The 14,203-nt window shown below is 45.5% G+C and overlaps 2 non-coding genes and 2 pseudogenes across 2 annotated transcripts; all 4 read right to left on the bottom strand.

Moving 5' to 3' along the window:
* Positions 1 to 4,612: 4,612 nt before the first annotated feature.
* On the bottom strand, positions 4,613 to 4,776 carry LOC132134139 (U1 spliceosomal RNA). Its single transcript, XR_009429403.1, has one exon. It is a non-coding gene; the product is annotated as a U1 spliceosomal RNA (small nuclear RNA).
* Positions 4,777 to 5,128: 352 nt separating this feature from the next.
* LOC132134085 (U2 spliceosomal RNA) lies at positions 5,129 to 5,308 on the bottom strand (annotated as a pseudogene).
* Positions 5,309 to 10,031: 4,723 nt separating this feature from the next.
* Positions 10,032 to 10,195, bottom strand: LOC132134126 (U1 spliceosomal RNA). Its single transcript, XR_009429390.1, has one exon. It is a non-coding gene; the product is annotated as a U1 spliceosomal RNA (small nuclear RNA).
* A 351-nt stretch (positions 10,196 to 10,546) lies between these two features.
* On the bottom strand, positions 10,547 to 10,723 carry LOC132134072 (U2 spliceosomal RNA; annotated as a pseudogene).
* Positions 10,724 to 14,203: the final 3,480 nt, after the last annotated feature.

Genomic DNA, 14,203 nt, shown 5'->3' with positions numbered 1-14,203 from the left:
GACTGAAATAGTGAAATGTATTGTTTATTAGACTAGAAAAGGAATGAGAAATTGACTGGTAAGTGACCAAGGAAATAGTACTTTTTGTAGTTTATTAGACTAAAAGTTTTGAATAAGAAATAGACTGGCAAGGGATCAGGCAAATAGTGCCATATGTAGTTTATTAGACTATAAAATTACTGAGAAATAGACTGGCAAGTGATCCATGAAATAGTGCCATATGTTTTCACATTAATACACTTCTATTTCAAATTTATTCAGGCCGATCATCATCACCAGTTAAACTGATTATTAGACTAGAAGTTGAATGAGAAATAGACTGAAATAGTGAAATGTATTGTTTATTAGACTAGAAAAGGAATGAGAAATAGTCTGGTAAGTGACCAAGGAAATAGTACTTTTTGTAGCTTATTAGACTAAAAGTTTGCATAAGAAATAAACTGGCAAGTGATCAAGGAAATAGTGCCATATGTAGTTTATTAGACTATAAAAATGAATGAGAAATAGACTGGCAAGTGATCCATGAAATAGTGCCATATGTTTTCACATTAATACACTTCTATTTCAAACTTATTCAGGCCGATCATCATCACCAGTTAAACTGATTATTAGACTAGAAGTTGAATGAGAAATAGACTGAAATAGTGAAATGTATTGTTTATTAGACTAGAAAAGGAATGAGAAATAGACTGGTAAGTGACCAAGGAAATAGTACTTTTTGTAGTTTATTAGACTAAAAGTTTTGAATAAGAAATAGACTGGCAAGGGATCAAGCAAATAGTGCCATATGTAGTTTATTAGACTATAAAATTACTGAGAAATAGACTGGCAAGTGATCCATGAAATAGTGCCATATGTTTTCACATTAATACACTTCTATTTCAAATTTATTCAGGCCGATCATCATCACCAGTTAAACTGATTATTAGACTAGAAGTTGAATGAGAAATAGACTGAAATAGTGAAATGTATTGTTTATTAGACTAGAAAAGGAATGAGAAATAGTCTGGTAAGTGACCAAGGAAATAGTACTTTTTGTAGCTTATTAGACTAAAAGTTTGAATAAGAAATAAACTGGCAAGTGATCAAGGAAATAGTGCCATATGTAGTTTATTAGACTATAAAAATGAATGAGAAATAGACTGGCAAGTGATCCATGAAATAGTGCCATATGTTTTCACATTAATACACTTCTATTTCAAATTTATTCAGGCCGATCATCATCACCAGTTAAACTGATTATTAGACTAGAAGTTGAATGAGAAATAGACTGAAATAGTGAAATGTATTGTTTATTAGACTAGAAAAGGAATGAGAAATAGACTGGTAAGTGACCAAGGATATAGTACTTTTTGTAGTTTATTAGACTAAAAGTTTTGAATGAGAAATAGACTGGCAAGTGATCAAGGAAATAGTGCCTTATGTAGTTTATTAGACTAGAAAATTAATGAGAAATAGACTGGCAAGTGATCCATGAAATAGTGCCATATGTAGTTCATTAGACTATGAGTGGAATGAGAAATAGACTGGTCAGTGACCAAGGAAATAGTCCCATTTGAAGTTGTTTGGACTAAAAGTGGAATGAGAAATAGACTGCAAAGTGTGCACTCTTGTTTTATAAAACGTATTTTACAATACATTATGGATAAATTGGAATTAGGAAGATTTCAAATAAAGTAACTGTTAAGTGACAAATGAAATAGCCCCATGTGTAGTTCATTAGACTAGAAGTGATTTGAGAAATAGACTGACAATAAAAAATATTGCTATTTAATTTACTGCAAGACTTGCAACATTTGTGGTGCAAATGAACCAAAATCCAACATTTTTTCTATGCATATTTCTACAGTATTATGGGATAAAACTTACAAAAATGGATTCCTTTGAGTGCCCTGAGTACAGTACAACTGTTTTCTCTAGGCCTCATAAAAAAAATTTTCTTCCGACTTCCACCCCCCTCGAGCTGCCTTCTCTAGCCGGGGAGGGTGCACCCTGGCCGGCATGGATGAGTAGGTGCGAGGGGGGTGGATGGTACTATTCTCTTGCTAATATCTCCACGAAGCGGTGGACCCCGGGGCTGAAATTACCTACCGTATGCGACCACCCTCGAGTTCCTGGGTGGTCCGGTTCCTGAGTTATAACGGTTCAAATCCCACATTTTGGGGGGCCGTAACTCGGACCCCCGGGGTCATAGGAACATGGGGCTGGTGTAGTCGGATAGAGCTCCCAAAGGTCTAATTTTGACCTGAGTTTGGTGTTTTTTCCTCTCTTTTTGGGTGAGTTATTGCCGGTCAAATTTTGGGACTTTTTGCATTTGCGGGCCCGTATCTCTGGCCCCCGGGGGTCTATCGACTTCGGGGAGGTGGCTTCAGAGAGGGCCCTTTGAGGGCTATCAAGTCACCGAGTTTTAAGTTGCTAGGTCTCTTCCTTCCATTTGACTATCAAAAATGTGTGGGGCAATAACTCCGCCCCCCGGGGTGTTATGGATGGGGGGGCATCGGTGTTCGGTAGGCCTTCTGGAGGTCTTACTCTGACCCGAGTTTGGTGCAGTTTGGCCCCGTTTTGGCGGAGTTACAGCTTGGCAAAATCTGTGACATTTTGGTTAACATTCACCACAATTTTGGATATGTCCGCAAATGTTCCGAATGTGATCCGTGGTCATTCCGTGAATATAATGGTCAAATGGACAAATAGTGGGTTCGTGGGACCCAGGGTGGGGGTCCGCAAGTGGTCCGCTGATGATCCGCAGTCATTGTGTGAACATAATGGTCAAATGGACAAATAGTGGGTTCGTGGGACCCAGGGTGGGGGTCCGCAAGTGGTCCGCAGATGATCCGCAGTCATTGTGTGAATATAATGGTCAAATGGACAAATACGGGGTTCGTGGGACCCAGGGTGGGGGTCCGCAAGGGGTCTGCAGATGATCCGCAGTCATTGTGTGAATATAATGGTCAAATGGACAAATAATGGGTTCGTGGGACCCGGGATGGGGGTCCGATGGGGGTCCGCATCGGTTCCGTGGTCATTCTGTAACTTTAAAGGTCAAATGGACAAATATAGGTTTCGTGGGCAAAAAAATCGTACACCCCCCATTCGGGTAAATGCCACTGTTTTAAACCTGAGGTGTACTGCTCCGTGCGCCACCCTGTGGAGAAGTGCTGAATGGCATGTAGGGGCCTCAAATTTGGGTGGGCTTCCGCGGGGCCCCTCGGGGGTCCTGATCCTCCTGCGCCGGTCAGGGGTCTCCCGTGGGCCGGCAGACATCGACGCCGCGTCCGTCAAAAATTTTTTGGGGTCAGCGCGCAGGTCCCCTTAACCCACGTACACGAGCCCTCAAACTTATACCTGAATGGACGCTCCAAAAAAAAAAGGACTTTCTGGAGAAGTCAAGACGTGACATCCCTAGGAGCTTGCCATTCACCTCTTTAAAACAAAAGCGCACGCTGTGGTGCCTCCGCACGCCGGCACGGGCAGCCGACATGATGGAGGCACCAACAGCCTAGAAACTTAAAACAACAATAAATACAATAATAAATAACCAAATAAATAATTAAAAGACCTTACCTTAAAACGTGTTGGAGCCCGAAGCAGCAGAGTTCAATGTACCTCTCGAAGTTGTGTGACTCAAGATATAAAAAGATCTCGAGTCAGGAAACCTCCAAGAGGCGATCGCAGTCTAAACCGTCTGACAAGGTACGTGATCTTAGCCAAAAGGCCGAGAAGCGATGCCGCTAAGACGCAGCGGGCAGGAAGCCGGACACGGCGATGCCCATCTCGGCTTTGGTAAGTCTGGGGGACCTAAAAACGCTGGGGGATGGTAGTACCCTCCCCTGTCTGCAACGTCACCGGGACTCGTCACGCTTGGCCTGACGCTGGCACTGCAGTGACGGAAAGTACGGCATCGCTCGTAACTCCCAAACGGTTCGTCGCAGAGCCACGTGCCTTATGTAATGGGAATCCTTGGCTCGAGCCGAACCAGACGCAGGTCTCAGATTGGCTCGTCGCTCTGACAAAATTTTCGGGTATTTGGGATTTTGTCGAAAACCTTCTTTTGCAACCTAGCGCCAGGTATTTGGCCCAGTCCCACCCAAAGCAGCACAGAAAGCTTCTCTGGAGTCTGCCTGCCAATAATCATCCCAAAAAAGTGGAAATTTCCATTCACCTTGGCGAGGGGACCTCAAAACGTGCTAACGTGGCGTGTCCGAGATGGCTCGAATGGCTATAACTCCAGGAAGGAATGAGATCCCTTCACCCAAATCGGCACACCTGTGCAGGGGCTCAGTCAGAAGCAAGGTGAAAAAGGGCGCTGCGACAGGCCACTCGGTGGCGCTGTAAGCGACAACAAAATTAATACCAATTGAAAAAGGACAACCAAACAACATGGAGACAGCTACAGCTAGGCTGCAGTCAGTCCAATCGACTTTCAAAGTAAGGTCTGTGCTATATTCGAACTGAACCACCCACCAGGGTCCGATTTTTCAAGAGTGTAACTGACTTTGTTTCACAGGCGCACAACACATACCTCGCATGTGACAGAACTCCCCATTCTGAAACGCAAAAAAAAAAAAAAAACCTGGAAAAAACCTCTTCTGCTTTGTTTCACCAAGAATTTCAGGGGAGAGCGCGAACGCAGTCCCCCACTACCATAAATTATGCAGTCGAGATTCCCGCATTTGGGGAATTCGCAGAGGTCAGCATGGCCGGAGTGCAATGAGCAAGCCTCGCCCTGGGTGAACCGCCTTCTTGATCATGGTGTCTCCCCTGCCAGGTAAGTATGAAGGCCCAGGCGGTCAGCCAGAGGTATGATTTGCGTCTCTACCGTCCACACCAACGGTTAGCCCCCCTCCAGGAAAGGAAGGACGGGTGCCTTCCGTTACTGGCCTGGAAACTGCCAAGCTCATGGGCCGGTGCTTCCCAACGCCGGTTTTAGATGACTCTCTTTAACCAAACACACCTGATTCGATGCATCACCTCGTCTGTGAAAGACCTCAGGTGGGTGCATCGTTCATGGAAGAGTCCAAGACCCCAGGAGGGCGCATCAGGAAAAAAGTTCGCAATACACCACAGCATGGCAGATCTTATATAGATGTTCTGCTATTCGACACAATAAACGGCAATCCCCAAAAAGGGAAAGCACACCGTTCCTGGAGACACTGCAATACCAGGCCGATGCTTGGAGTGGATGGAGCAAGCCCCGGCTCCAGCTCCGTGATCTAAAAATCCATTTAATATGTAGTCCCCGGATGGGGGACGTATCAGATATTAAACTGATAAGAACAGATTTTTTTTTTTTTTTTATTAAATCCATACACTCATACAAATTTACAAATTAATCACTTGCAACAAAGGCATACAATATTTTCTGAACATACATGTCCCAAGCCTACAGAACTAAAAAATCATTCCGAACTCAAAAATCATTTCATAAAGTGAAGATACAACACATTACAATCAGAACCTCATAACCAGTACTAAATTTTTAACACCCAAGACTTTATCCCACCCCTACCCGAGGGAGCCCCCCCCATACAGCCCTCATCCCCTCGTCCCCATGAACGACCTTATACCCATTTACCTCTTTCACCAAACTAGCCAAAAGTGTTGAAAATAACTTTTGAGGTTCTAAACCAGGCAACTGCTTCCTCAGGCACCTTAGTCGCCAGTCCCATAAGATACGCTTCCCTTCTGAGATAGTAACCCATACTACTCTTCTCTGATTGTTCTCTATATTTCCCAACCCTACTCCATACAACACTAAGTCCCGGGTAATCAATGGTCCTCCCCACTCTCTCCACCAGCCAGTGACTGCTTTCCATAAAGCCACTGCTCCTGGACATGACCACAAGGCGTGCTCAATTGTCTCTTCTTCCCCGCAACCCACTGGGCACAAAGGAGATCTGCCCTGACCATGCCTATATAAACGCTCCCGTACTGGAAGCCTCCCTAATGCTGCCAACCAGTTCACATCCTTACACCTCCCTACCAAATAATCTGGTTGCAAGGACAACCAGTTCACTTCAATTGGAGGCCCTGCCTCTCTAGCTTCCTTAACAGAGCTCTCCTTCAACCTATCATACAGCTTCCTATGATTTAACAACAGTGACTCTTCCAAGCACCAAGGATTCCCTTTAATGATGTCTGCCGCCACTTTATAATGTTCAGGCCTATCCAGTGACCAAGGTACCCTATTACTCCACCCTGTTAAATGCCTCAAAGGCCAGCCCAACCAAAAGTGAGCCAACACATGTGCTTTATGCTCTAGAGCCTGTACCACTAGGCGAGCTGCAAAAGCAATAAACAAAGCCGTAACCTTCCAAGGGAGGCATGGCACCCCTCTGCCTCCCTCACCCAGAGGACGAAACATCTGCGCTCTTGATACTAGCTCAGTCCTCCCTCTCCAAATAAAAGAAAAAATCAACTTCTCCATTCTCCTCCCCTGCCAAAAAGGTAGGGGAAAAACATAAGCCAGATAGTTAATACTGGGCAACACATCTGCCTTCACTACCTGTACTCTACCCCATAGTGACAGATCCCTAACACTCCACCGGCTTACTTTAGACTGTAAAGATTCCAACAGCCCCTCCCAATTTTGTTGTGCACTATTCACCTTGAAAAAGCGAACACCCAAAATTTTAATGCCATCCTGACACAAGGTATACCCTCCTGGAACCACAGTCCTCTTACTCCACCGTCCTACAAACATCACTGAAGATTTACTGACGTTTATCTTGGCACCTGTGGCTTCTGAAAAACTATGCAAAATATCTCCTGTCACTACAAAATCTTTTTCAGTGGTCAAAAAGACTGTCATATCATCTGCGTAAGCTAACACTTTTGGCCTTAACCCTCCTCCACCTGGCATTACTACACCAGTCAAAGCTGCTTTTAATCGTAGTCGACTAATCAGAGGCTCTAAAGACAGTATATAACACAAGGGTGACAAAGGACACCCTTGCCTCACACCACCCAACTGTTTCACTGGTTCAGAATAGAACCCGTTTATCCTAATCTGACTGAAAGCCTCACTATACAAAAGCTGGACCCAGGCTATGAACCCTGGGCCAAACCCAAGCTTCTCCAACACTGACCACAAAAAAGAATGGCTAACCCTATCAAAGGCCTTTTCCTGGTCAAGGCTCAGGATTGCCAAAGGAAGCTGACGTTGCTCAGCCCAACTGATTAAGTCCCGGACCAAAACTAAATTGAGGCTGCCTGATCTTCCTGGGACCCCACAAGTTTGATCTGGATGAACCACCAAATCTAACACCCCCTTAAGCCGTATGGTTAAGACTTTTGCCAGAATCTTATAATCAGTAGTAAGTAAAGTTATTGGCCGCCAATTTGCCAAATCCTCCTTACTATTTTTCTTATGCAGGAGGGTCACCAACCCCCTCCTCATAGACAAAGGCAATTTCCCCACTTCCAGACTTTCCTGATAAACTTTAATCAGTTCAGTGCCTACTAAAGGCAAAAAAGCTTGATAAAATTCAGCCGGTAGACCATCACCACCTGGAGACGTGCCTCTCTTCAAGGACTTAATTGCTACCTCTACTTCCTTCAAGGTGACCTCCTTCTCTAACCTGCCTGCCTCCACTTTATCCAAGGTCCTGTCCAGATCCTCTAAAAACCCCTCCGCTGTTGACTCTCTTACTTCTCTATTCGCAAACAGCTCCTTATAAAAGGCAACTGAAGCCTTCAGCATTCCTTCAACTGAGTAGACCTTACCCTTCTCTGTATTTAAACATTCCATACTGCTACGCTTCTGCCTGCTCTTCACAGTAGAAAAGAAAAACTTTGTAGGCCTTTCATCTAGCACACGCTGACATACACCTGACTGCACAACAAACTTCTGTGCTTCTCCTCTATAATGTTCATTCAAAGAATCCTGCAAGAGTTTGGCTTTCTTCCACCCTTGACCAGTGCTCAATAGACCTTGAGAGCATAAAACTTGCAATTCTTTAGTCCATTGACGCACTTGATTCCTCTTAGCCTGCCCCAAAGCTAAACCCCATGCCCTGCAAAAAAAACCTAATCCTCTCCTTCACCCCTTCCCACCAGTCAGAATGTGACTGGTAGAATCCTTTTAAATTACACCACCCAGCAAATAATACCCGGAAAACCTTACAAAAGGTTTGGTCCTGGAGGTATGTTACATTCATCCTCCACTTCAGATCCCCCACGGCTCCATCCACTTGTTCCTTCATACCAGTACACTCCTGACTTGATGCACTCATACTTCTCTGATCACTCGCACCTGTCGCTTGTTGAAGATGCCTCTCCCTTTCTGCTGGTAGACTGCTAAGAATGGCATCCAGGTCCGCCTGCAGATCATCACCTTCCTTCAATATGCTCGCATATGATTTGTTTCTTGATGGACAGGTACGGTAAAGATGATCGGCCTTGCCGCAAAGGCTACAAAGCTTTGGTGCGGGGCAGGCCGAAGCAACGTGGTCTGCCTTCCCACAAAACCGACAGCGCTGTCCTTCACAGTCTGTTTTAACGTGTCCTTCTCCACCACATCTCCTGCAATACACGGGCTGCCCAGGGTAGTAGAGAAAGCCCCTGTTAGGCCCAATGGAAATGGACCCTGGTAGGTGAACCAGGCTTCCAGGGACCGCTGAATCCACCCGGAGCTTCACAAAAAAACGCCTCTTTCCAGTCCAAATCCCAAACCGATCCCTCACACGCTCACCTCCTTTCACAACCTCACAGTGCCTCTCAAGGAAAGTCATTACCTCCACATCCTCAACAAAAGGATTATACAGATGGACTGTGAGAGGTAAGTAATCCTGTGCAAACAAAGGGTGCAAACTCAATCCTTCCAACAACTTGTGCTTTTTCTTCCCCCAAGACTCAAAAAAACTCACACAGTCCGTTAGATTGAAGAAGGTCAGATCCATAAATCCTAGTGCTGTGAAATCCTGAAGACAGAACACTGAAGAAGCTGCTACATTGAAGACTCCTTTCAAGACGTCCACGACCACAAATTCCCTCCTGAAGTTTTCCTTTACAAACCGGACAGCATTCTGAAGCACTTGAATCCGTACAGTATTCTTCAACCACGCCATCATGGTCGGCAAAGTACCATCTCCGCTCGACATAGCAATCGTCGCTACACTTGATCTTAGCCAAAAGGCCGAGAAGCGATGCCGCTAAGACGCAGCGGGGAGGAAGCCGGACACGGCGATGCCCGTCTCGGCTTTGGTAAGTCTGGGGGACCTAAAAACGCTGGGGGATGGTAGTACCCTCCCCTGTGTGCAACGTCACCGGGCCTCGTCACTCTCTGCCTGACGCTGGCACTGCAGCGACGGAAAGTACGGCATCGCTCGTAACTCCCAAACGGTTCGTCACAGAGCCACGTGCCTTATGTCATGGGAATCCTTGGCTCGAGCCGAACCAGACGCAGGTCTCAGATTGGCTCGTCGCTCTGACAGAATTTTCGTGTATTTGGGATTTTGTCAAAAACCTTCTTTTGCAACCTAGCGCCAGGTATTTGGCCCAGTCCCACCCAAAGCAGCACAGAAAGCTTCTCTGGAGTCTGTCTGTCAATAATCATCCCAAAAAAGTGGAAATTTCCATTCACCTTGGCGAGGGGACCTCAAAACGTGCTAAGGTGGCTTGTCCGAGATGGCTCGAATGGCTATAACTCCAGGAAGGAATGAGATCCCTTCACCCAAATCGGCACACCTGTGCAGGGGCTCAGTCAGAGGCCAGGTGAAAAAGGGCGCTGCGACAGGCCACTCGGTGGCGCTGTAAGCGACAACAAAATTAATACCAATTGAAAAAGGACAATCAAACAACATGGAGACAGCTACAGCTAGGCTGCAGTCAGTCCAGTCGACTTTCAAAGTAAGGTCTGTGCTATATTCGAACTGAACCACCCACCAAGGTCCGATTTTTCAAGAGCGTAACTGACTTTGTTTCACAGGCGCACAACACATACCTCGCATGTGATAGAACTCCCCATTCTGAAATGCAAAAAAAAAAAAAACCTGGAAAAAACCTCTTCTCCTTTGTTTCACCAACAATTTCAGGGGAGAGCGCGAACGCAGTCCCCCACTACCATAAATTATGCAGTCGAGATTCCCGCATTTGGGGAATTCGCAGGGGTCAGCATGGCCGGAGTGCAATGGCCAAGCCTCGCCCTGGGTGAACCGCCTTCTTGATCATGGTGTATCCCTTGCCAGGTAAGTATGAAGGCCCAGGCGATCAGCCAGAGGTATGATTTGCGTCTCTACCGTCCACACTAATGGTTAGCCCCCCTCCAGGAAAGGAAGGACGGGTGCCTTCCGTTACTAGCCTGGAAACTGCCAAGCTCATGGGCCGGTGCTTCCCAACGCCGGTTTTAGATGACTCTCTTTAACCAAACACACCTGATTCGATGCATCACCTCGTCTGTGAAAGACCTCAGGTGGGTGCATCGTTCGTGGAAGAGTCCAAGACCCCAGGAGGGCGCATCAGGAAAAAAGTTCGCAATAAACCACAGCATGGCAGATCTCATTCCTTGTTCTGCTATTCGACACAATAAACGGCAATCCCCAAAAAGGGAAAGCACACCGTTCCTGGAGACACTGCAATACCAGGCCGATGCTTGGAGTGGACGGAGCAAGCCCCGGCTCCAGCTCCATGATCTAAAAATCCATTTAATATGTAGTCCCCGGATGGGGGACGTATCAGATATTAAACTGATAAGAACAGATTTTTTTTCTTTCGAAAAAGTTTTATTGTCGTTACATTTTTTCCATTTGCATTTTTACTTTCACACACATTTTTCTTTTCAAGCACACATTAAAACAAGCCATATTATATATAATAAATACACATGGTAAAATGAAAGAAACAATCATTGTTAAAAAACATTTGATTAAAACCACAGTGTTTTGCTTGTTTTTAAAAGTCCATATTTGAGGTGTGTTTAAAAGGTGTGATCGGTTTCAAAAGTAAAATACAAATTTAAAAAAGCAAACAAGCCTCATATGCATGTTAATAAAACCAATTTCATTGATAAAACACCATAAAAACCAATTTATTGGATAAAAACCAATAAAAAAAAACATCTGTTGTGCAAGACCGGGGGTGAGTCCTCATCAAGTCGGTCTTCACCCCACTCTCCAGAACAGGGACATGAGATGCTACTTTACGGGCTCAGCGGAGATCCCCTCTCCTCCGGCCCGCTGGCCCGCTGTTCCCATAGCCAGAATGGTTTGGGTGCATCTACGGGCAGCCAGGGTCGGTGCCTGCCGGGACCCTCTCTGTGCGACCCCGGCCCCCCCGTCCGAATATCGTCGTCCGGTACCCCTGCAGCCTTGATGTTACCTTTAGCTCGCATGCATGGAGGGTTACCGTAACGCGCTTCCCCACCAGCAGGTTTCTGGTGGCCCAGATGGCATCCTTGATGACGTTGAGGGTGAGCCAGAGCGAGGTAAATTTCTGTGCCGTCAAGTCCTTCAAGCCCCGGCCCACGCCAAGGATGGCGAGCTGGTACCCGAACTGGGCCCCACCTGCTGGTAGGCACGGGAAATACACGGGTAGCCGGTCTTGGCCCACAGGTCCCGCGCAGTGCTGCAGTCCCAGAGCAGGTGGTGGGCGGTCTCCGGGGAATTGCAGCCGGACCGAGGGCAGATGGGGTTTTTGGCCATGCCTCTGGAGTGCATAACCGCCCTGACCGGGAGGATCTCATGAGCCACCATCCACGACAAGTCCTTGTGCCTGTTCTGGAGAGCAGGGTGAGCCACATTCCGCCAAACTTGTTTGGCTTCACTTAGTGTGAGGCCCGGAACTGGACTCACCGGTTTCCGGTCCTGCACAACAGAAATGAGAGACTTGTGTTTAGTTAAATGGTGACATCTTCACTCTCTAAAAGGTATTTCTTTAAAAACTTTTTTATAAAACTGTAGTCTTTAGGCAAGTTAAAAGACACTGGGGTTTTCAAATCTACTGGTAAAATTTTCAAAGTTCTTAGGTAAGACCCCATCCAAAATAGCGCCATTGCAGCCGTCTTGTTTTCTTTGGATGGGGTCATGGCATAACTGATGTGCAAGGCGGTGAAGCGGCTGCCTAAAAACAGGTGGGGGTCTGGGAGGCCTTTTCCAACGTTCTCTGGCCTTTTCTTGACTGTCTCCCTCTTCAGGCACTCCCACTTGGACCCCCACAGGAAGTAAAACACCGCCCTCTCCAGTTTCACCAGGAACCACCGAGGGGGGCTAAAAACAGAACAGACAAGTAAAATCAGAGGTAAAATCACATATTTAAAAATAAAAATTTTACCTTCAATCGTCAACTGTCTTAGTCCCCAAAACCCTAGTCTTTTCCTAACTTTCCCTAGCAAGTCAGTCCAGTTTTCCCGTCCTCCACCCTCTTTATCAAATTTAACACCTAAAATTTTAAAGTCCTCCTGTGTCCACGTCCCCCCACGGCCCGAAGAGCTGGGCCTCAGACTTGTTTCTATTGAGTTTGGCACCCGAGGCCCGACCGTACCAGTCAGTCAAGTCCAGTGCTCTTCGTATAGATAAAATGTCCGTGGTTAAAAGAGTAACATCGTCCATGTATAAGGCACAAGTCGCTGTCAGTCCACCCGTCCCAGGAACGTCCAGTCCTTTGACCCATTTATCCTTTCTCAAGATCTGTGCCAGTGGCTCGATACAAGCCACATACAGGAGAGGAGATAAAGGACATCCCTGATGGACACCACTGTGTATGTTCACAGTTTTGGAAAGATGCCCGTTTACAAGGAATTTGCTGACTAGTCCCTTGTACAGCAGTCCCACCCTGGCTACAAACCTCTTTGTTGGAAAACCCATTTTTTGCAGTACCTGAAAAAGGTACTGGTGCGAGACTCGGTCAAATGCTTTTTCAAAGTCTAAATTTAGGACTACTAGCCGAATATTTCTGTCTCTCGCATAACAGATGGCGTCTCTGATCAGTACTAGGCTGTCTGTTATCTTTCTTCCGGGCACAGAACAAGCTTGATCCGGGTGAATCACGTCCTCTAAAGCCGTTGACATGCGTGTTGCTAAAATTTTGCTAAAAAGTTTATAATCAAAATTTAAAAGTGTTATGGGTCTCCAGTTTTTTAAGTCAGTCCGGTCACCTTTTTTGTGAAGTAAAGAAACTATCCCTATTCTAAAACTGTCTGGAAGTATGTCGAGGGTCTCAAACTCTTTAAAAACTGTCAAAAGCTCTTGTCCTAAAATGTCCCAAAATGTTAGATAAAACTCTAGGGGAAGTCCATCCACTCCTGGGGACTTCCCCTTCTTAAAACCTCCAAGTGCTTTTTGGATTTCTAAGATGTTAAAATCTTGGGTTAAAATCTCATTTTGACAGTCAACCCTTTCCTCAATAAAATTTAAAACTTCTTTTGCAGTGTCAAAGTGTACCTTTTTAAAACTATATAATGCCCCATAAAATTTTTCCACATCCTCTAAAATCTCTTTTGTTGTGTTAACCTCCCTATCCCCTGTTTTAACCCTGGTTAATCCCCCACCCCTTGTTATTATTTTCTTAAAAAAATATCTGGTACACTTTTCGCCTTTTTCTATTTCTCTCTCTTTACTTCTTAAAAGGACCCCTTTACTTTTTATATTGGCTAAAACTGACATTTCTTTTTTTACTTCCTGAATTTCGTCGATAAAATCAAAACCATTATTTAAAAGATTAAAATACCTTTGTAGTCTTTTCTGCAACCCCAACATGCATTTCTTTTCCCTACTCTTCTTTTCTTTCCCTATCTTTCTAAAAAACTGTCTTGTCCGGTCCTTTACCATCTCCCACCACTGTGCACGTGTATCGTAAAAGTCTTGGAGGGTCTGCCATTGGCTGAACTGTTCCCTATATTCTAAAACTATATCCTTGTCTTCCAACAGGGAACAGTTCAGCTTCCACAGCCCTCCCCCTACCGTCACACCCATGGGCAGTGAAAGGGTGCAAGACAGCATTATGTGATCAGAGAAAAAGAGGGGGGTTAATGTAGCATCGGTCGGCGGGCAGTCCCTTGTAAAAACGTAGTCGATTCGAGAGGCTTTGGTACTATCACCACTGAACCAGGTGAAGCCCTCCTCTCTTTGATGCAAAATTTTAAAACAGTCGACTAAATTAAAATCTCTGACTAAACCCTGCAATAACACCGACGTTTTGTCCACTCTAAAATCCTCCCCTACCCTTTTCCTGTCTGTTTTGGATAAAACACAATTAAAATCCCCTGCTA

Source organism: Carassius carassius, unplaced genomic scaffold (genome assembly GCF_963082965.1).
Source record: "Carassius carassius unplaced genomic scaffold, fCarCar2.1 SCAFFOLD_66, whole genome shotgun sequence".
NCBI classification, from domain to species: domain Eukaryota; kingdom Metazoa; phylum Chordata; class Actinopteri; order Cypriniformes; family Cyprinidae; genus Carassius; species Carassius carassius.
This window is presented reverse-complemented; position numbering and strand designations above follow the sequence as displayed.